The sequence below is a fragment of the Daktulosphaira vitifoliae genome, unplaced genomic scaffold, assembly GCF_025091365.1.
Source record: "Daktulosphaira vitifoliae isolate Bord-2020 unplaced genomic scaffold, ASM2509136v1 Scaffold_2, whole genome shotgun sequence".
Taxonomy (NCBI): domain Eukaryota; kingdom Metazoa; phylum Arthropoda; class Insecta; order Hemiptera; family Phylloxeridae; genus Daktulosphaira; species Daktulosphaira vitifoliae.
The window spans coordinates 37,848,161-37,873,042 of NW_026099573.1; the positions used below are offsets into that span (position 1 = coordinate 37,848,161).

Here is a 24,882-nt window from a genome sequence, read left to right on the forward strand (position 1 = left end):
TGTAAGTTAGTTAGTAATTGACAAAGTTATCTACATTCAGTTTAATTAACTCAACGATGTTATTACTCCTGTAAAAATTATTTATTTATAAATAACCATTTATATTTAATAGTGATGTTTGAAACGAACTGAATTCGGGGTATTTGATGTGATTAATTAATTAATTTCAAAATAAAAATGTAATGAGTAAAAGTCTGGATCAACTAAATAACAATTTTTTTTAGTGTACATGATGATATGCATTTATATGAAATAAATTGATTAACGGTTTAATTGCCTTAATAACAACATATTTGTTGGAGTATTTAAATAATGATGGTTTAAATAATTATTCTGTTGATTTTTTAAGTTAGTTGACTACCATAACAATGCTTTAGTTATAAATAGTTAAATTATCCTTGACTGTTGATCTTTGTTAATTTTACACATATTTCTTATATTTATTTTAAATACAAAATGATCTTAATTAATTTAGATATAATCATTTTAAAATTTAAGGTTATTTTAATTATATTACAAGTAATACTTATATAAGATTAAAGGATTATTTTAGTCTGTATGATATTCGCATTCTTCTCTATGCAACAACAATAATAAAGTTTCTGTCCAGCGTCGAGCTAATTTAATACCTGCCCAGAGAGTGCTGAAAATCCAGGGGCATCTTTAATTTCAGTTTGTCAATTTTTCAAGAACGTCTACGTTAATATATTTTATTGTATTTTTGGAGTTAATATGTAAAATTCTACTTAACTTTTAATTACAAAAAATCTACCTTTCTTCAATTTCTCTTTAACTTTTTCAATTTGTCGTGCATATGTTGTTTTGATGAATATTTTTTTCATCGGTCAATCTAATGATTCAATTGTGCTTTTAATACAAAATTTGCTCAACATTGCAGCAGGTCTGTAATTCAAATTTATGATTAATTTGGAATTAGCTGTTACGGTCGTCTTGTTCTTTGAAAATACTCGGCTACACATGTTTGATAGCATTACGTTTTTACTGTATTACTGTATAATGATTGCTTAATAATTGGGTTTTTTTATTTGTTTTGTGATCACTATCAGAAGTGTTTCAAGTGTTTTCATCATCGAGCATTTGTAAATATCGACATTTGTATCCTAGTAAAAAAGTATAATTTTAAATGAGAGTTAGTGACATGAGGAATTCCAATAATTCCTTCTAAAGATTGCAGTTCACTAATTCTTAGATAGCACTAAAATGCAAAAAAATGAATTTGGATGTATTTTTACCACATTAATTATTAATTCAATTACATATTTAATTTAATATATACTATTTTGTAAATAATATTGAACAGTTAATAAGATAAATATTACATTAGCAATGATGTCTCGAGTGTAAAGTATTTCAGGGAATGACAGTCGAAGGATAAATAAAACTATTTAAAGTATAACATAAAACGAGGGAGTTGGTCAAATTATTTATTACCAAATTTTAAATAATTTGTTTCACTAATATTTACTGCGTAACTTAAGATTATAAAACATCGTGATGGACGTCTTTCGTAAGCCAATTTTTTTTTTCTCATCGACTGTTTAAATTGTATTCGTTTGTGGTGTAATCAATGATTTACAACGATTTTCAGTTGTATGGATAACTCACTAGTTTTTTGTATATAACTCACTGGCTAAAGTGAAATGTATGTATCTTACATAAATCAAATTGTGTTTTATTAATGCTGTTTTAAATAATCGATAAATATTTTGTTAATTAATTTTTTTTCATGTTCCAAAGAAAAAATCACTATGTTTTGATTTGAATCATTAATGTTCAGAAATGTTATTTTCTTCGAGTGCTAATGAAAGAATTGGATATCTAGTTCGATGAATATTACTTTCCGGAGGGAGAATTTTGTGGTTAAATATATTGGTTAACCCGTCTTAACTGTAAAAAAATTACACGTTAGAGTTATACTTCTGTAACCTTAATTGCAAAATTCAAATTACGAATGGTTCTGCTCGTGAAACATGTTAGATTATCTATTACAATGGCTGTAGGTCAGTTCATCATTGAGTATCTATTATTTTGATTAAACGCGTTTAATTATCCCAATGATTTTTATGTTTTATTTATTAATAAAGAAAAACTATAAATTATATGTAATATCAAATAATTATATAATGTATATAAATGATATTCATCATGTATTTATATTCTATATACTTATAGTATGCATGAAATAAATGTGGGTAAATAAATAGTGTATACATATTGAGGATAAATAACATAAATATGCATTTTAGTTTTATGGCAGATTATTAATCGTAGAGGATGTATAACATTTTAGTTGATTTATTGTGTAAAATCTATTTAAATTATTACATTTCTTAAAATGGTGTCGGTAAACTTTCATCAGGTAAATTATATGTTACTTGCGAATATTGTTCGTGATGAACCCCAAATGCTTAATCTGTGCAGTATATTTATTTCGTGTTATTTCGCCAGCATTATTACTTATTATTTATAATTGTCATTATCGGCTGATAATCACTAAATAAACATCTTGTTATTTTTAACTCAAGCGCATGCAATGATTTTTTAAATGAGCTTTGAGGACTTATCTCTCATATTTGGATCTAGCCGTGTTGAAAAAAAAAACGACATTCGACATTCCTTTTTGAGGTTTAAAAGAAATTGGCAGTGGATTGTTTTTAGTTGCAAACCTTTTGAGGTGAACTGACGATTTCAAATAGTTTAGTTTTTATCCAAGATGTTTTGTTCAGCTGATAATTCGTTGAAGTGATTGAACGGTTAAAGTGCAAGTTGGCGATGTTTGAGTTTTAATTTATTTGCGCTTACCTATCCGCCCACCTTTTTCATTCGTATTAAACTTGTGTTATTTTGTTGGTGTATACCGTTTTTGATGGTGGCGTAAGTTGGCGAGTTAAATTTTGTAACGTTACACCTTTCTATTTTTTTATTACACAGTAGCAGGCCTTTTGGAACGTCGTGTACTACGCAACAGTTTAGAATTACCGTCATGTCTTTCAAACACGATCTGACAACATGGCTTTCCCTCAATGAAAAACGTGTTACGACCGGAATCACAAGGTCGACAAAGCATTGTGTGGCTACGAAAACAAAAACCTTATTGCCGAATAACCTTATTACTTGACCATCTATTATGATAGCTCAGATATGATTTAACCTATCAATTGTGCTCCTTTGCTGAAAACGGGCTCTTTGCCATTTAGACTATCTCTTTTTTTCATGGATTATATCAACAGTAAGAAATAGATGGGCCACCAAAGAATAATTGCCTCATTAATAGTAAGTCTCGTGAAAAAATCACAATTTTCATAATTTATGTTAATGTAATTTACAATTAGTCATTAGTAATATTTTTGTTGAATTTAAGTTGATATCTATCTGCTTTAAACCTTCAAAATAAATGATTTAATTTATTGTTTAAAAAAATTATAATATAATATCAAAAATATAATCTTCATCAAAATAAATCTATGCATAGATAAGATTTCTTTTATAACTCAGTTTTCTTTAAAACGTTATTTTAAATATGTTGTTTGGTGGAAATGAGTTAAATGCACAATTGTGTAAACCAATATGTTATATATATAAATATATGAATACAGTATATTATATAATATAAAATGTATTATAGAAATAAAACATCTTTGGATCACTTTAAAAATATTATAACAAAAAGTTATTTTAACGGTTCTCATAAAAATTTTTTTGTGAATAAGCCGTTGATCTGTTGTAAGTGTAATAATTATATCCAAATTGTGATTTTTGGATTTAAAGATTTAATGGAACTAATTAAATGAAATAATGCGAAACAAAATTTTACTTCAAATACTTCATAAAAATTTTATATTTTGCAAAAATGTCACATCTTTTCTAAGTTTCACAAACACGAAACGTCAAAGTATTTACTTAAGGTGTCGTCTTAGACAAGAATAATAAAAATTGAAACTACACAATTGATAATTTTAAGTTTTGAGTTTCTTAAAGGACACAAAACTGTATGTTTAACAAAAGTTCATGAAATTATACTATAGATGTAGGCTCTTTTGATAAAGATTTTGTAATGTTTTAGGAATAAAAAATATCGTATTTGCCTTTACTAGTTTGTATTAAACTGCAATATAACAGAAACAATAACTGAAACATATTTCTGTGAAACCCAAAAAGTTTTTTCCGTTTATTTATTTTTTTCTATTGTTACATAAGAAACCTTTACGTGTAAATGATTTCTTTATTTATATAAAATGTTTTCATTTTTTAAATTATTATTTTGTTAAAATTTATTAGATTATTAATAAATAACAATTTTTATAGTTTGTATAGTTATGGATATCTATAACCATAAGTTTATATATCTAAATATACAGGTGTCTTAGACTTGCTGATAATTTACCATAAAAAAAATATGTGAATTGTCAGTTAGGCCTGAGACACCTGTATTTATATATTATATATAACAATTCTTTATTATTAACATACTATAGAACCCATATGATAAATTTAATTACTATTAGTAAAATTAACAGAGACAATTTACAAAACTTCTGTTCGAATAAACTTATAATTATTAATATAACAGTAAAACTATTCCCTTTTAGACTATTTTTTTAAGTCAATAATGTATTGAATCACTCATTAAAATTAACAATAAATTACTGATACTAATATCAATAAACAATTTGTTTAACTTATCATAACTATAACAATTGTTATTTGATAAAATACAGCTATTGTAATTTTCAACAAAATTTTGATCCATTGAATGGCATTTATTTAAAAAATTGAAAAAAGGATTAACCTAAAGTTTATTAACTATTTTACGTCTATTATATATCGCGTTTAAAGTAAGTCATTGTAATCAATATTACCTTCTTGGTTGTTGATGATGAATATTTTCAATATATGGACGCATTATTGTTTCAAGGTTCTAATTTATCACAATATTAATTAAAACACTTGTTTTTCAACAAGTTCATTAAATAATTGTTGTGTTATTTTGTATAGAGTAAAGAATATATTTTTATATAGTAGTGTTTAATATCACTGGGTTTATTATAAAAACAAAAATCACGGTCCTAAATTTTATAGTTGCTACGTTATCTGGTTCATTATTCTAATAATATTATATTATTGCGACATATACTCATGTGTACTATGAAATTGTCAATTGTTTGATGAAATCAAGACTCTTGTTTTTATTCAACTTAATTATTGGCGTAAACATGCTGCGTTCTGTTTGTTGGCCTCGTTTGAGTAATAAAATAAAAATGCACTCGAGTAACTTCTTCTTATGCTTATTTTTCTCTTGTACTTCAGAACTCGAAGGTTCTTAAATTAAATATTTCTAGCCACCATACGATAGGAAATCACTAGGTGTGTTGTAATTTGACAATAATATTGTACAGATGGACTATGTAGTCATATGGAAATTAATTCGTGTGGGCATTATTGTTATTAAAATTATGTTTAAGATAAAAAATTAAAGGTCTTTTTTTATTATTATTTAGCGTGTAATAGTTGATAAGACTAGTTAAATTTTATTTAACGTATTTTCAGCGTATAAAAATTGAGGATGCAATTAGCTGAAGTGCAGAAAATGTTGAGATTTCAAAAAGGCAATTAGAAAAATTTTTCAATGGTTTCGAAAAACTCAGTTGAGATCCAATCCATTTTTTATGAAACATCATTTTCCTTAAAATAAGAAAAATGAAATTATACGGTAAAAATAATAGACTCCATTCGAAATTTCCTAGTTTATTTATATATATGATGTTTATAGTGATATTATCTTATGAATTTTGCGGAAAAAAGCTATTCATAAAATATCCGACAGTCAGTACCAGAAGCATTAAAGATTGACAAATTCATGATAGCTATTCGATGATGAAAGTTTATAGACGCCGGGAATGTTATTTTTCATCGATAAAAGTCAAATTAGTTTCACTTATACTCCTTTGATTATAACAGTCAAAGTACACAGACCAGTGACGCCGAAACTAATAGGCCAGAGGGGCAGTAGTCCCCTGCACTTCAAATACAATGGGCAAAAGTATTATTTCGCCACCTCCTCCTCATTGAATTTGACCAAAAAATTTGAGAATAAACAAAAATTATTATTTTTAAAAATCTGGGACAACTTAAAACAATTTTCTTTAATAACATTGGATGATAGCCATTTTATATTTTATATATAACTTACATATGGAATTTTGACGTTGAATTCCGAGTCTGGTTTCCGATTTTAGCTTCGACGCAAATCTGAAAAGGTATTAATTTTACTTTGATGAAATTTGTATTTTTTTTTTGACTGTAACCACTTTTTTTCAGCTCTCACTGAACCGATTTTTTTCAACGATACGTCAAAATATCACAAATTGTATCTAGTCGAAGAAATTGCCCTCGAAAATTGAAAAAATTTTCCTTGTTTCCTTTAAATAATAAATTGGAGCATATCTCCAAAAAAATTATAAATTTAAAAGTCGTTAATTATCGACATTTTTTCAATTATTTTTACTTAAAACTGCCATAATATTTTCAAAAATGACCAAATATTTATAATTTTTTTTTTATAGATGCATGGTGTCTTTAATGTTAATAGTATTCACCATAAAAACAAAATAGAATTCGACATTTTTTTTTTTCCCATAATAAAGTATATTACATAAGCTTAATTTAAGATATATATAAAAGTGTCAGTATTTCCGGAACACTTTCAAAAGTTAATTTGTCATTTTGAATCCTCCTGTGGACAAGTAAAGGGTCAGATTTATAAAAATAATATAAAAAATGATAGGTAAGTACCTCACGTATCTATTTTAAAAAAATTATATTGACTTGGTCATTTTTAAAAATGCTATGGCAGATTTAAGTAAAAATATTGAAAAAATGTCGAAAATTAACGATTTTTAATTTTGTAATTATTTTGGAGATATGTCCTATTTACGAGGAACGAGGGAATTGTTTTCAATTTTTGAGGGTAATGTCTTCGACTAGATACGATTTGTGATATTTTGACGTATCGTTGAAAAAAATCGGTTCAGTGAGAGCTGAAAAAAAGTGGTTACAGTCATAAAAAAAAGAAGAGACATTGCATAGTAGGGTCCAGTATAGATTTAATCTGACAGTGATTAAAATCACTATCATAAGAAACGCTTCGATGCAAATCTGTAGATAGTGTTTAATTTTAAAAAATTGATGGATAATTGCAAAAGCAACATCAACTTCTATTAAAATAAAATACAAAACCCATAATTATCATACAAAAATAGTATATTTTTCAATATGGTAGCCATTTGCGTATAGAAGATAGATCGTCGGGACAAATTTTTTTTTTTCATTTTGTAGTACATAAAATAAGCTTTAATTTTATATATGTTTAAAGGACGCAGTATTTCCGGAACATTTTCAAAAATTAAGTTGAAAAAGTTATTTTTTGTAAAAAAGTTACTATTTTAAATCCTCCCAGTGAGCAGAATAAGTGTTAGATTTTCAAAAAAAATTATATCAAATGAAAGGGAAATATCTAAGGTTTCAATACAAAAAAATATTATTTTTATTTGTTCATTTTTGAAAAAGTTATGGCAGTTTTAAGTACAAAAAACATCCCGATAAAATGTAATTTTTATCGCAAACATTACATTTTTTTTTAAATTTTCGACAGCCATTTGCACATAGAAGATAAGATGTCGGGACAAATTTTTTTTTTTCATTTGATAGTATATAACATAACCTTTGATTTGATATATGTTTAAAGGACGCAGTATTTCCGGAACATTTTCAAAAGTTCAGTTGAAAAAGATCTATGTTTTTTACAATATTTTAAGTTTTGAACGCCCCCTATATAAGGGGAAATTGTCCAATTTTAATAAAAAGTATGTCAAATGAAAGATGTACTTATAATGTATTTAGAAAAAAAAAATTTGTGCTGATATATACATTTTTCAAAAAGTTATAGCATTTTTAAGTTGAAAATTAAAAATCGAAAATCGAAAATTTTAACACAAAAATAGTGTTTTTTTAACCATGGCAGCCGTTTAAATGTAGAAAAAAAAGTGTCGGCACAAATTTTTTTTTTCATTTTGTAGTACATAAAATAAGCTTTAATTTGATATATGTTTAAAGGACGCAGTCTTTCCGGAACATTTTCAAAAATTAAGTTGAAAAAATTAATTTTTGTAAAAAAGTTGCCATTTTAAATCCCCCCCAATGAGCAGGTTAAGTGATAGATTTTCAAAAAAATGATATCAAATGAAAGGTAAATATCTAAGGTTTTAGTATAAAAAAAAATTATGTTGATTTGTTGATTTTTCAAAAAGTTATGGAAGTTTTAAGAAAAAAAAGTGAAAAAATTTCGAAAATTAGCGATTTNGGACAAGTAAAGGGTCAGATTTATAAAAATAATATAAAAAATGATAGGTAAGTACCTCACGTATCTATTTAAAAAAAATTATATTGACTTGGTCATTTTTAAAAATGCTATGGCAGATTTAAGTAAAAATATTGAAAAAATGTCGAAAATTAACGATTTTTAATTTTGTAATTATTTTGGAGATATGTCCTATTTACGAGGAACGAGGGAATTGTTTTCAATTTTTGAGGGTAATGTCTTCGACTAGATACGATTTGTGATATTTTGACGTATCGTTGAAAAAAATCGGTTCAGTGAGAGCTGAAAAAAAGTTGTTACAGTCATAAAAAAAAAAGAAAATACACATCATAGTAAAATTATAACTTTCTCATCTTCGCATCAAAGTTAAAAAGTTAGTCGAAAGTTAAGTTTTTTTTTATGACACTCAAACTCAACTCTATTAATCATCTAATAATTATTTTAATAAAATTAAAAAAAAATTGTTTATTTTTTTTACGATGATATTACATAATGTTGTAATTTATGCTTGGTTACTAATTAGTAATTATCGCAAAAACTAAATGTAATAGAAAAAATGGTATTGAATTTATTGTTATTATATTATCAATTGTGGCCTAGCAAATATTATTAACCAAATTGAAATTGCAATCAAGTTTTTGTCAAAAATTAAATTTGTGTTTTATTCAGATCTTCATTTATTTAATTTTAAAGTAAAAATTTTAATTCAGTAAAAGTTATTCTACTAAAAAAAATTGATTTTTAATGTCCCATAAATTGAACTAGATAGTTCTCAACGCTTTTATTGTAATAAGTAAAAATGAATGACATGAATATGAAATGGATACTTTCTGATTGCCGGCGGAAATTATTTACCTTCTTTTCTCCATCCTGTGAGTTAGTTTCTCGGTGAACTGATTTCCATTAACAACAAATAGAGTAACATGAACACTTTGCTTAGTTACACGCAAATGGTTAATTTTTACGTTACAAAACAATTGCTAAAATCCATCAGTGTAACTAGATAAGATAATAATTTTCTTATAAGTAAAACATTATTATATTGTTCAGTAGTTGTTTATGTTTAAACTACTTTCTATTGTTTTGATCTCAAGTATACAATATGCCTTTATACAATGAAATTTTTATTATTATTGATCTAAATTAGAATGGAAAGATTTTTAGACTATGTTAATGTTTATCAAGGATACAAGATTTTTCATTTCGGTTAAATTTCATATTCCATGTCACTTTTAGTAACATGGAAAGTGACAACTTGAGTAGTTACTTAAAAATTCGATTTGAAGTTAATGTTTGGTGACTTACGGCGATAATAAATGTGATTTAATAGAATTATGATGCAATTTGTGTAAACAACGGAAGTGTCAGTGCTGATGAGGTTACTGGTAATACAAATTAATCGGAAAATTCGATTTAGGCAAATCGTTTGTGCTAAAATTATCGTTATTATCACTATCGTCTCGAAAAAGTACACATGACTGTTGTGTAAGTAGACGAGTCATTGGTTCTATTATAATCAAGACGATTATCATTTAGAAAATATTAAAAGACATTTTCTACCAGTAAAGCACAGCTGACGTATTAGTGAACTCTGAACGGCTTAATTTTCATTAAGTCAGCAAATTTTATGGATCCTAATAATTGTTTTTAATGTTCGTTTCATGAAATGAAGTTACTCGATTTGCTACTATAAGTGAATTTTTTGCCTTTTGGCATTAATGTTTTATTTTTAATTGTAGTAATTATTATTATTCAGTTCTAGCTTTTTAGACAAGTTTCGTTAAAATGTATTGAATAACAACTTTTGGTGAGTTATAACTCAACATTGGTTTATAATTTGCCCGAAAATACTCTGTGTAGGTTTATTTGCCTCGATAACATAATGTAAATAACATCTCTTAAATGATAAGTAAATAATTTACGGTTAACCATTAAGGTGTATACCAAGTATAAAAAGGACACTGAATAAACATAATAATGATTTACTTAAAGTGTTTACACCTTGTAATTTTAATTCAACCGTACATTTTACATCTATTTCATTCGTTCGTTATTAGTGATTTTTTATTGCAATGAAAAGTGAAAGAATTATTCTCTTTAAATAGTTCAAGGAGTTTTAAAATTTAATTATTCGACTATGAGTTATTAAATCGTTAAAATATAATTAGGATGTTTCAAATTTCCATGAAATAATTATGAAATCATCGAAAATCAATATTTAATTTTGAAAAAATAGAAGACTGAGTTATCTATAAAATAAAAATTTTAAAATAAAGAATAATGTAATAAAGAAAATGATAACAACTTTTGGACCAATATTTTAGAAGTTATTCAAATTTTTATATTTTGATAGAAAGAGGAATGAGGCTGATAAGTGTATAGTGATAAAAATATTATCACCCACTCCTCATCTCCAGTCATAACTTTAAATTGTTAATAAATAATCGTCCAAATGTTGTTATTAACCAGTCATATTTTTAATTACATCATTTTCTAGTCAGTTTAATATGTATAATATACTGGTATTTAATAAAATTAAGTTTACACACCTTATAAGACACAATGGATGGACCTAAAACATATTTTATAACAAATAAATGTATCTAACAAAAGAAAAAAAAACTCGCAATTAAATAACAATTTTGAGAGAATTTGAGTTCAAGTATTAAAATAATCACACTCCATATATTATATTCTATATGATAAAACTAAAAATCATAAACACTGAAAGTTATGCCAATGTACTTTAATAAATGACTGAACTTTATTGCCTCAAAATAAAAACAGTAAAATTCAAGTCCCAGACAAACCTTTTATGTAGAAAAAAGTGTGTCACAAGCGTTAATAGCTAAATAAAAGTTCATTTGTTATGAAGAAAGGAAAAATCTTATGTAATTAGATTTTTTTTTAAGTTTAATCATCTCCAATTTATAATTTTTAAATGAAATTCAAAAAGTTAACTAACAAATTTCTACAACGAATAAAGAAATTTAACATTTTCAAATCCTAATGGCAGTATTGTTGGAATATAGTTTTGTTTTCTGAAAAGTGCAAAAAGATTACAAAAAGCTAACGATTCAGTGACTAGATGTTTATTTATTATTTTGCTAACAAAACAATGTTATAAATTATTATTAAAACGTACTGAGTTTTATTATTTATAACGATAACTCTAGGTGTTAATTTTCAATGTTTATTATTTATTATTATTTCATAGTTATGCTGTCATTTAGTAGTTGAATAAACAATTGTAAACCAAAATTATTTTTTCTATAAATAAAAATTATGAATAAATTTTCAAGTTTTCGGTAAGTATCGAATACTTCTATCTTATATAACAGTGAATTGGTCCTTTTTTAATAACTTTTCTGACTTCAATAACAAAAGTCTAATATACAGTTTAGAGTATTTGTACATTTTCGAATTTTTTCGAAGTTTAGCATATTCGCTTCGATGCGAAGCTGAGAAGGTATTGGTTTTACTAAGATGTGTTTTTTTTTATTTATTTTTTTTTTTTTTGTGTCTGTTACCACTTTTTCTCAGCTCTCGCCGAACCGATTTCTTCCAATGATACGTCAAAAGATCACAAATCGTATCTAGTCGAAGACATTACCCTCAAAAATTGAAAAAAATTCCCTCGTTCCCCGTAAATGGGGGAAACCTCCGAAAAAATTACAAATTTAAAAATGGCTAATTTTCGAATTTTTTTCAATTTTTTTTACTAAAAACTGCCGTAACTTTTTTAAAAACAAACTAATCAATATAATTCTTTTTTTTATAGATGCATAATGTCTTTGCGTATCATTTGGTATATTTTTTTTATAAATCTGACTTTTTACCTGCCTACAGGGGGGGATTCAAAATGACAACTTTTTCACAAAAAATTGACTTTTTCAACTTAAATTTTGAAAGTGTTCCGGAAAGTCTGACACTTTTCTATATATATTAAATTAAAGCTAATGTAATGTACTTTATTATGTAAAAAAAAAATTCCGGATTTTATTTTGTCTTCACGGTGAAAATGGCTACCAAATGCTATTATTGTGTGAAAATTATCAATTTTATTTTTTTCATTTTTAACTTTATAATGCTATAACTTATTGAAAAGTGTATTGATCAATATAATTTTTTTATGGGAAATACTACTTTTTAATAATCCCTTTTTCATTCGACATACTTTATCATAATCAGGATATTAATAATGAACTAGCAGTTTATGAAGCTTTTAAAATTAAACACTATCTAAAGATTTGCATCGAAGCGTTTTTTTTTTATAGTGATTTTAATCACTGTCAGATATCATTATACTTGATCCAACTATGCCACGTCACCACCACTGTGCCGCGACCCCCTGTGCTGGGTTTTTTTTTTATTCTAACTAGTATACAATTAATACTTACAAATTTTGATATCAAACTAATAATATTAATTCATGTAATACTTTTTGGATCTAATTGTGTAAATGTATTATAACAAAACTCTTAAGTCTATTTCTTTGTTTAAGCATACATTTAAAAGTTTCAATTTTTTAAGCATAATAAAAACTGGTAATTTTTTTTGTAAGAACTGTAATATATTCTTATATAATTTGGAAGATTTCTAACTTTTAAATACTGTACGAAATAATTACACAGTTTTAACTTATCAAACACTCTCTACAAAGTGGAATTAACTGACAACTCCTATAACTATTGATACAATAAAAATTTCGCTATAATTTTTTTTAAAAACAATAGTGTATTAGACTACCTTAAAGTCTTAATTTGTTTTAGCTTTGATAATAATAAAAATAAAAAAGTAACGTTTTAAAATTTATAATTTTTTCAACATTTTAAAATTGTATAGTTCAAACGGGTCATCGAAATTACGAAGATACCTTTTTTACACATTATTATGTACATCACGTATTTCTAATTCAATGTACTCCAAAAAGTTCACAAAATAGAAAAACTCGTCCATAGTAGTAAATAAAATTTGATCACTAATAAATAAAATATTATTGCATTGCAAAACACACGAAATAAAACGTGACTCATTGAAAAAATAATTACAAATTTATCACATAAAGTTTATGTGGTAAAAATATATTACATGACTGTATCCTTTTACTAGCTAACCTTCTATTATGATGATTATGCAATGGAATATTGTTACCTACCCCAAAAGTTACCAATTCATTAGTACCATGGGTCCCATAAAATGATTATCTATACGGGCATTAGAGCTTTTCTTGATAAAATGTTGATGGTAGATAACAACTTTAGAATAAGTATAGAATGTACCAGAATCAACTACAGGATTTAAAACCTCAATTACTTTATAAAAAATTAAAAATTCAGCAAATTAAAACAGCAAAAAAAATATATCACTATACTTTTCAAGACTACGGGTATATACTCCTCGCGATTTTAGTCATAGGTTAAAAACATAGGTATAATAAAAAACACTATTTCTAAAGGGTCGGCTGCCGTAGTTATGTCTTTTTGATTTTATTTCCAATATCTTCGCTAATCTTTCAAAAATTAGTCATAGTACCACAAGCTGCACGTTTACTAGGAGCCTTTATTTACGATTTTTTACATTCAGTATAAATGACTGTTAGTAAGTCAAAAAAGCAAATAAATGAGTTAAAAACTTGCTGAATGGTAAATTCTAAATTCGGCTAGACATTCTAAAAATAATAAGAAAATTTCTATTAGATTTAAACTAAAAAAATTAGGTACATGTAAATCCTTATAATGTTTTTAATACACTCTATACTTATTGAGCTACAAGTATATTAATGTATAATGGGTATGAGCGTAAATGGAGTATATGTTATAGAAATATACCAATATGAGTTGTACCCATCCGCTTTACATTCCAATTCTATGTATTAAAATGTTTGTAACTCCAATAAGTACTTATCGTTAAGTTGTTATCGATCAACAACATTTTTTTTTAAAACAGCTAAAAAGTAGCTGTTTTTAAATTTTTTCAAAATTTAAAATTAAAAAAATTTGTATTTTTTTTTATTATTAAAAAAATAATAATAAAAAATATGATTTTAACTTAATCTAATAATGTATAAATTATATAAAAAAAAATTCAATAAAATAATAATTGTATCATAACTTAAATGAGTTGTTAAGATCTGTTCTACTTAGCATTTTAGTAAATCGCTTCATATATTAATGCATTATTGTATATGTTTTCATAATTAATTGGATTAAATTTAGAGAAAAAAATATTAAATTTCCACTTAAATATTATTTTGATTCTTTATAAAAATAAATTACCAAAGTATGCGTTTGAAGCTAATAAAAATTTTATATAAAAATAATAAGATAAATAAACATTTGTATAAGTTTGAGATGATAATATTTTTATACACGACGATTCTTTATCATTAACTCATTGGTAATTAAATTATAACTAATTTAAAGGATAAAAAAGTGATTGTTTCATGTAAATTTTTATCTTAATAATAAGTTTTTAATAATAGATAATTAGTGATTTCATAAATAAAGCGTCAAGTTCAAAATTTGAGCTCAAATCAACGCGTGTTAATGCTTTTTGTTTGGTCCAAAATTTTGCAGAGATCATATTTGTACTGGTTAAAATAAATAAAGTATACCTCGTAAAAATGCAAAAATTCGTACCATAGCGATTGCTTTAATAATTGGTAGATCAAATTGGTACTTTCAAATTTTGAAATCGTTTCACTATTAGTTTTTAAAAATGATTTATTAATGAATCAAATTTAATTAAGGTAAATAACTGTTATTGATTTTCAAAATAAACTTGTATATTTAAAATTGATATCTGATAAAAAATATTAAATTTTGGCCCAAATTAATTTTATATTTCATACATTATTATTATTACAATACAATATGTAAGAGTTATTAAAAATAACAAAACAGTTTTTTGTTTTACTAAAATCGTCATATAGTTCTTAAGCTTGTCGTTTGTGAGATTGCATGATATTTATTAAATAGCGTCAAAAATAAAAAAGTTATCTAATATTTCTTGATTTTAACACAATACAGAAAAACTCGATCATACTAGTACAAAAAATTCGAACTCACAAGGTTGAATGCATAAAGTAAATTTAGGAAAAAATACATAACTGATAACACATCGTGCGATTACTTTGAAATATTTCATGTATAAACGAATTTATATATTTTTTAGTACAATCGACTTTAATTAACGCTAACATAAGGAAAATTTTCTGTAATATACAATTAAAAAAATATTAAAGATTAGTTTGTATGTTTACTGAAATATATAACAAATTTTACAATTTTATTTAATTTTTCAAATAATTCAATATTAAATCATTCATAGATAGTAAAAAATGGTAATATAAAGTAATCGCACATGCATTTCAAAATTAATTCGCATTTTGTTTAAAAAACATTGACCTTTAATGTCTACATTCGCAAGGCTCTTCATTATTTATTTAATATTACAAAATTATATATTTGTCATACAGTGTAATAAAAAAAAAAAATTTTACAATTTATTTAGGTGTAATATCTCTATTACATAAAATGTATACATTCAAAATGGTAATCTATAATTCATTTTTCTTAAGCATATAGTACGCATAGTTTAACATTCTTAACGTAGCTGTATGTAAAATAATGCGAGTACATATATAATATTATTCATTCTGCATGATTTTTTTAGATTTCATGCTTATTACATGTCATTTGTATTAAATTATAATATAAATCAAGTTTTGAGCTCATATCAAAGAAGTATAATTTTTGTCAAATATTAATATCACACGAGTATTTTTTATATCTTATCAAAACTAAGTAAATTAAATAAAATAACATCATTTGACTGTTGGACAGTTTAATTTAGATAAATCAATGCATTGCTTGTTCAAAAATCACTTAGATAAATTTTAACCGAGAAACTGCTGACAAGTAGTAGGCCATACAAATGAACGTGCGTTTAAGCACATATATTCTAACAGTAGTAGATAATAGTAAAACATAAAATATCCAGTTAACTGATAATTTCAATAGGCAATTTTTGAAAGTATAGAGTTTCAGTTGACCTGTAGATAAATTTGTGATTTACAATCGAGAAATGTCAAAGCAATTAATATAATAACAATAGAACACAATACTATAATAATATCGATTCTCTTCCGAGTAATATTTGATGACCACTAATTATAATGACTTGTTTTTTTTTTGTATCTACTACAAATAGTTTGGCTAAAATTGTTTAATGCGAAATTATTTTAGGTCCTAGCGTTCGAGTATACAATAATAAAAATATTGTACATACTTGTCATTATTTATATTTTTTTATCATAGTTTGTTATATGTCTAGAAGTACCATATCTTGTATTAGTATCGCGAATAACTTCAGTTTTAAACCATTTGTTTATAAAAAGCAGTCAAAACGATAATACATAGATTTTGATGAAAAGCTCATAATTTCACATTATCTGTCGTCAATCAAGTTTATTATAGGAACATTTTTGTTTGTAATCAAATAAGAAATATCGTCAATATAATACACGTACACTTAGAGGTATGTTGCACATACACATGAAAGGAAAAAAATAATAATAATGCGAGTCACTTAATCAAAATTAAGATTTTGGTAACAAAAAAGTTAGTGGAGAGTTAAAGTCATCAAACGTTTTGTTGTACTGGAACATAATCAGGTAAGTCAACTGTTATTCGGATTAAATAAAAATGAATGTTATTAAGTACCATTAATTTTAATGTTAAAATAGTAATTATGGTTACTATGATTGAGTGCTAACTAGCTATTAGAAAAAACTTTCAAAATATTCTGTTTTTCAAGAAAACATTACATAAAAAAAAGTATGTCGCCAATAAATATATCACTATTTTTTATAAAGTTATTTTTATATAAAGTTAAATTAAAAAATATCAATCCCCATCATTTTTTAAAATAATGTTATAAAAATGTTTTTTATAACATTTTTTAAAATTGTTATCTTGTAATATTGACTGTTTTATGACAATTGTAATTTTTTGGGACATACCTCTTTATTACGGAGATTGAGGGGAAGTTTTCTAAATTTAGGGACTAATAGCATCGTGTTATTGAGTAAAGTCAGTCTTGTACAAATGGATTAATCGTTTCTAGTGACAAAAAAAAAACACGAGGAGTAAAACTAATAGCTTAACCAACGAAGATAATATAATGAAATCTTAAAAAAAAAAAGATCATTCTATTATATTTCAGTGTAATTGTTATCAAAAGTTGCAAACGTAATTTAAACTTGTTTACTAAATAATATGAAGGTTTTATATAATAAATCTTTAAATATAACCTTGTTCAACATTTTTAGTTTGTTGAAAAATTTTATTTGACGTTTTGAAATTTAATATACTATGTTTTCAATTAAAAAAAAAGTGATTTCACAAATTTTTGTCTATGATATCTTCACATAACATAGCCAATATTAGTTATAGTTAAATAGTTAATTGCGTTTTGTTATCGATAGCCTATTAAAGTCTTATTGTAACAAATGGGTTTTCTGAAAATGGTAGTGTTTATATATGTACCAATTATACTCCATTCAGTTTATGATTTTAGAGGAAAATAAAATGCCAAAGATAATTTTAATAAATAAAAAAACCTGTTTTTGAGCAAAACGCCCAGTCTTCCCTTAATTAGTTTCTGGTAGAACCATAACTTCTAAAAATCCTTCCTCCTGATGTATCTATATTGTTAGGCATACAGCAAAAACACTAGCTAATGTAAAAAATTGAACTACAGTATAATAATACGGTAAAAGCTAATGATAAATATAACATAATTTGCACCTCGCCCCTAGTCTACATATAAAAATGTTAATAACTTCCGAAATTTTCATGTTTCCGTTTGATATTTAATGTCACATATTTTTTTAGCTTCGATGCGAAGCGGAGAAGGTATTAATTTTACTATGATGTGTTTTTTTTTTTTTTTTTTTTCTTTTTTTTTTTATTATTCATCTTTATTATGTATGCAAAATTACTTTATTCATGTATTTTAACTAATTATCTCTGTACTCTATGCCCACAGGGCGTTTATTAAATAAATATTATATTATATTATAAGTACGATAAATAATTATTTTAATTAAACATTTTCTGCAGCATTTCAGTATATTTTTAACCATATTGCTAGATATTTTTTGTATGATTTATATTCTTAAGATAATTATTTCTTTTAATGTATTTACTGTAGTATAATAATAAATTTATATGATTTATATCTGGACACTAAGCATTTTTTTTTTTATCGATTTAAATCGAATTAAAATAAAATATTTACCGCAATGCTTATTTGCTACATTTCAAAATGTATTTGTAATTCATATTTTTACACTATTATAAGAATAATATAGTATTATTGGTATTAACTTAAAATTTTTTTTTGCCCATAATGCATGAATTTTGCAAGTATTATAAGTTGTATTAATAGAATAAAATACTGAATGTTAATATACAGAGTGATTTTTTTATCATAACCCACTCAATTACTTGCAGAATAATAATAATTTAAACATTTTTTTTTTTTATTATCTTTAGTTACACATTATTCTTGAATTTTTAACTATGTAATACTTTTTAAGTTCATCCCTTATGCCTTGGAAGGGGGTCAACTTTGTTTTTTTAAATGGTAACACATATTTTTAATTTAATAAAATGTTTGAGTTTTTAATTTAATAGTAAATGGCATTTGAATTTTTAATATAACTTNATAACTTTTTCAACTTAATTTTTGAAAATGTTCCGGAAATACTGCGTCCTTTAAACATATATCAAATTAAAGCTTATTTTATGTACTACAAAATGAAAACAAAAAATTTGTCCCGACGATCTATCTTCTATACGCAAACGGCTACCGTATTCAAAAATATGCTATTTTAACAAATTTTTTTTTAAAATGAAATACTATCTACAGATTTGCATCGAAGCGTTTCTTATGATAGTGATTTAAATCACTGTCAAATATCATCTATACTTGTCCCATCTATGCCTTGTCTACACTGTGCCTCGACCCCACTGTGCTACCGTTTTTTTTTAATATTGAAATTTAATTTTTTTCAAGATACGTTTTCAAATTCATACTACAATATATGCAGTTGTGTACTTTTTTCAAACACTATTTATATTAAAAATTAAAGTGTTTTCCAATACACTGTACATAAAAATATACAGTTAGTATTATACTATTTTTCAAAGTTTGTATAAAATTAAAGTGCATTTTTAACAAAAATATTCATTATTATATTCTTTTTTATAACTTGTATGCAAATTTTATTTGATACATATTTTTGAATCACTCTATTAATTAATTTTTAATGTTGATTCTTTTATTTATTTCATAAATAATTACTTAAAACAATTTTCATTTACACATTATTATTTATAAGTTATTAACATTTTTTATTGTTGACTGTTACTAATTAAAATATCTCAAAAATATAAACCTATTTTATAAATAAAATGTATTTCATTTTATTTTATTTAATTAATATTTTTCGTTTTTACAGCGAAAATTAATTTTACAAAGACAATATCAATTAATTACTTAATAAAAACTAGTACTAACTGCACTAAACTGCACAACTGGAACAGGACTAGAGAGTCTAGTCTACTAATTTATAAGTTAATATTTATTACATAATAAACATATTTTTTTCTGGTGGAGAAAGTATACCCTTTCAGTGATAGGACTTATCTTGAAGAGATTCTCGGGGCTCATATTGGACTTAGTCCAGCCTAGTGTATTGATAAAAATTGAGAAACATTTTTGGTAAAACAAATTATTGTTGGAATCGCAATAAAAGTGCAAATTAATTTTAAATTAAGATATTTTTTGGGTTGCAAATTTTTTGGAATATTTTAAACTGTTATTAGCTTTAATGCGAAGCTAAAAAGGTATTGATTTTACTATGATTTGTTTTTTTTGTGACTGTTGCCACTCTTCTCAGCTTTCACCGAACTGATTTCTTTCAACGATACGTCAAAATATCACAAATCGTATTTAGTCGAAGGCATTACCCTCAAAAATTGAAAACAATTCCCTCGTTCCCCGTAAATAGGACATATCTCCAAAATAATTACAAATTTAAAAATCGTTAATTTTCGACATTTTTTCAATATTTTTTACTTAAATCTGCCATAGCATTTTAAAAAATGACCAAGTCAATATAATTTTTTTAAAATAGATACGTGAGGTACTTACCTATCATTTTTTATATTATTTTTATAAATCTGACCCTTTACTTGTCCACAGGAGGATTCAAAATGACAAATTAACTTTTGAAAGTGTTCCGGAAATACTGTTACTTTTATATATATCTTAAATTAAAGTTTTTGTATTTTATTTTATTTTAGCTTCGATGCGAAGCTGAGAAGGTATTAGTTTTACTATGATGTGTTTTTTTTTTTTTTTTTTGTCTGTTACCACTTTTTCTCAGCTCTCACCGAACGGATTTCTTTCAACGTCAAAAGATCACAAATCGTATCTAGTCGAAGAGATTACCCTTCAAAATTGAAAAAATTTCCCTCGTTCCCCGTAAATGGAGGAAACCTCCAAAAAAATTACAAATTTAAAAATCGCTAATTTTCGAAATTTTTTCAATTTTTTTTACTAAAAACTGCCGTAACTTTTTCAAAAATGAACATATCAATATAATTTTTTTTTATATAGATGCTTGATGTCTTTACTTATCATTTGGTATATTTTTTTTGTAAATCTGACACTTTATCTGCCCACAGGGGGGGATTTAAAATGACAACTTTTTCACAAAAAATTAACTTTTTCAACTTAACTTTTGAAAATGTTCCGGAAGGTCTGACACTTTTATATATATCTTAAATTAAAGCTAATGTAATATACTTTAATTTGAAAAAAAAAAATTTGACCTCTGGACTTGTCTTCACGGCGAAAATGGCTACCGAATGCTATTTTCGTGTGAAAATTCTCGATTTTATTATTTATATTATATTTAACTTTATAATGCTATAACTTTTTGAAAAATGTATGGATCAACATTATTTTTTTCTGAGAAATAATATTTTTTAATAAACCCTTTTTCATTCGACATATTTTATCTTAATCGAGATATTAATAAGGAACCAGCAGATCAAGTAGCTTTTGGAATAAAACACCAATTTTTTTAAAATTAAACACTATCTAAAGATTTGCATCGAAGCGTTTATTTTTGATACTGATTTTAATCACTGTCAGATATCATTATACTTGATCCAACTATGCCACGTCACCACTATGCCGCGACCCCCCTGTGCTGGTTTTTTTATTTTAATATGACAAAAAGGATTTCGGACTTTATTTTGTTTTCATTGTGAAAACGGACATCAAAGTTAATAAAAAATATGATATTTGTAAAAAAATTCTTTTTTTATATTTTTACTTTGTAAAGCTATAATTTTTTGTAAAATATATGGATCCTTATATTTTTTTTAAGATAAGTTTTATTTATATTTATATATTATTAATATATAAAAATACTTATTTATTTATTCATTTATTATACTTATAAATTAGAAAACTTGTAATTAGGATATAAATAAAGAAATAGGAAATCATGTCGCTTTTGGAATAATCCATTAATTTTTTTAAATTAAACATTATTTACAGATTTGCATCGAAGCGTTTTTTATGATTGTGATTTTAATCACTGTCAGTTATCATCCATATCATAATTACGCCTCGTTCCCATTGTGCTGCGACCCTACTGTGCTGGGTTTTTAAAGTTAATAATTCATGAAAATATCGCTATTTTGACCTTTATTGCATTAGCAAGAAAAATGTTTAATTAAAAAAATTTTATATCAAAAATAATGACGTTCCGATTCATATATTTTCCAAAATGTTTAAAAAAAACTATCTAAATTAGCTTATTTCATAATTATATTGTTTGGTGGTTTTTACCTTTTAAGGGAATTAAGGAAATTTTGTCTAGTTTTCAGGGTAATTTCCTTAATTACATAAAATTTGTGATAATTTAAAGTATCGCTAAACAATATCACCAGTTCCGCAATAACATAAAGCAAAAAGATATTGTTACATTGTAAAACCAAATTTTTTTAATTTTCAAAATTATAATAATAGAATTAACCAGATCATCAAATGATTATGTCATTAATGATTATAGTACACCTTTCGTATTATATTATAGTATTTTTGCTGATAAACATTTTTTGTTTATTCAATCTCTGAATCAATCGATTATATCAAAATAATAATTTTGGTTTTATTAAGCCATCATATTAAGAATGCAAATTTGTGATGTAAACATTTTCGTTTCGATATGTATAGATGAATTCGTGCGTAAAATAATTTCAACTGTTTGCTTGGAGTATAATTCATACTCATTAATTTACTTATAAACTTAATAATATTTGTAAGAAATACCTTGGAATGAAAATCTTAAGAAGCTGGAATGAGAAAAATTACAAGAATACATTTTTTTTCAACTTAATAAAAAGTGAAGTCATTAAGTTGTATCTAGTTAAAGACACTATACTTAAAATTTGAAAAAAAATTCCTTGGAAAATTAAGAAATTTAAGGTAAAAAACGAATAAGTACATAACTTGTCAAATACAGGTGGAACGGATCTAACTGACAAATCATATAAATTATGATCCACATAACATTTTATATATAAATTCTTTTTTAATCAATTTTTTCAATATAGAACTATATTGAAAATATGTTAGCTTCGATGCGAAGCTGAGAAGGTATTGGTTTTACTATGATGTGTTTTTTTTTTTTTTTTTTTTGTCTGTTGCCCCTTTTTCTCAGCTCTCACTGAACCGATTTCTTTCAACAATACGTCAATAGATCACAAATCATATCTAGTTGAAGACATTACCCTTAAAAATTGAAAAATTTTCCCTTGTTCCCCGCAAATGGGGGAAATATCCAAAAAAATTACAAATTTAAAAATCGGTAAATTTTGTCATTTTTCTCACTTTTTTTCTTAAAACTTCCATAACTATTTCAAAAATAAACAAATCAACAAACATTTTTTTTATACTAAAACCTTAGATATTTTCCTTTTATTTGATATCATTTTTTTGAAAATCTAACACTTAACCTGCTCTTTGGGGGGGGATTTAAAATAGCAACTTTTTTACAAAAACTAACTTTTTCAACTTAATTTTTGAAAATGTTTCGGAAATACTGCGTCCTTTAAACATATATCAAATTAAAGCTTATTTTATGTACTATAAAATGAAAAAAAAAAATTTGTCCCGACACCTTATCTTCTATGTGCAAATGGCTGTCGAAATTATAAAAAAAATGTAATATTTGCGATAAAAATCACCTTTTATAACGATGTTTTTTGTACTTAAAACTGCCATAACTTTTTCAAATATTAACTAATCAAAATAATATTTCTTTATATTGAAACCTTAGGTAATTTTCTTTCATTTGATATCATTTTTTTTTGAAAATCTAACACTTATTCTGCTCACGGGGGGGATTTAAAATAGCAACTTTTTTACAAAAACTAACTTTTTCAACTTAATTTTTGAAAATGTTCCGGAAATACTGCGTCCTTTAAACATATATCAAATTAAAGCTTTTTTTATGTACTATAAAATGAAAAAAAAAAATTTGTCCCGACACCTTATCTTCTATGTGCAAATGGCAGTCGAAATTATAAAAAAAATGTAATATTTGCGATAAAAATCACCTTTTATAACGATGTTTTTTGTACTTAAAACTGCCATAACTTTTTCAAATATTAACTAATCAAAATAATATTTCTTTATATTGAAACCTTAGGTAATTTTCTTTCATTTGATATCATTTTTTTTTGAAAATCTAACACTTATTCTGCTCACAGGGGGGATTTAAAATAGCAACTTTTTTACAAAAACTAACTTTTTCAACTTAATTTTTGAAAATGTTCCGGAAATACTGCGTCCTTCAAACATATATCAAATTAAAGCTTATTTTATGTACTATAAAATGAAAAAAAAAAATTTGTCCCGACAATTTATCTTCTAGTTCTAGTTAAAAAAACGCTAATTTTGTGTTAAAATTTTCAATTTTAAATATTCAACTTAAAAATGCTATAACTTTTCGAAAAATGTAATTATCAGTACAATTTTTTTTTTCTAAATACATTATAAGTAGATCTTTCATTTGACATACTTATTATTAAAATTGGACAATTTCCCCATATAAAGGGGGCGTTCAAAACTTGAAATATTGTATAAAAAATAGAACTTTTTCAACTTAACTTTTGAAAGTGTTTCGGAAATATTGCGTCCTTTAATCATATATAAAATTAAAGCTTATTTTATGTACTATAAAATGAAAAAAAAAATTGTCTTGACGACCTATCTAATATGTGCAAATTGCTGTCAAAATTTAAAAAAAAATGTAATACTTGCGATAAAAATCACCTTCTATAAGGATGTTTTTTGTACTTAAAACTGCCATAACTTTTTCAAATATTAAC

General features: G+C 24.9%; 3 long non-coding RNA genes across 3 annotated transcripts in view; 2 read left to right on the forward strand and 1 right to left on the reverse strand.

The window, feature by feature from the left end:
• Window positions 1-21,341, reverse strand: part of LOC126898670 (uncharacterized) — a 97,221-nt gene extending 75,880 nt beyond the window's left edge. Inside the window, exon 1 of the long non-coding RNA XR_007702339.1 lies at window positions 20,972-21,341. This is a non-coding gene — a long non-coding RNA (uncharacterized LOC126898670). The remainder of the gene's footprint in view (window positions 1-20,971) is intronic.
• LOC126898667 (uncharacterized) lies at window positions 2,453-6,360 on the forward strand. Its single transcript, XR_007702336.1, has 3 exons — window positions 2,453-3,294; window positions 5,569-5,731; window positions 5,792-6,360. It is a non-coding gene; the product is annotated as an uncharacterized LOC126898667 (long non-coding RNA).
• The window catches only part of LOC126898666 (uncharacterized), a 46,461-nt gene continuing 28,678 nt past the window's right edge, over window positions 7,100-24,882 (forward strand). The window contains exon 1 of the long non-coding RNA XR_007702335.1: window positions 7,100-8,266. This is a non-coding gene — a long non-coding RNA (uncharacterized LOC126898666). The remainder of the gene's footprint in view (window positions 8,267-24,882) is intronic.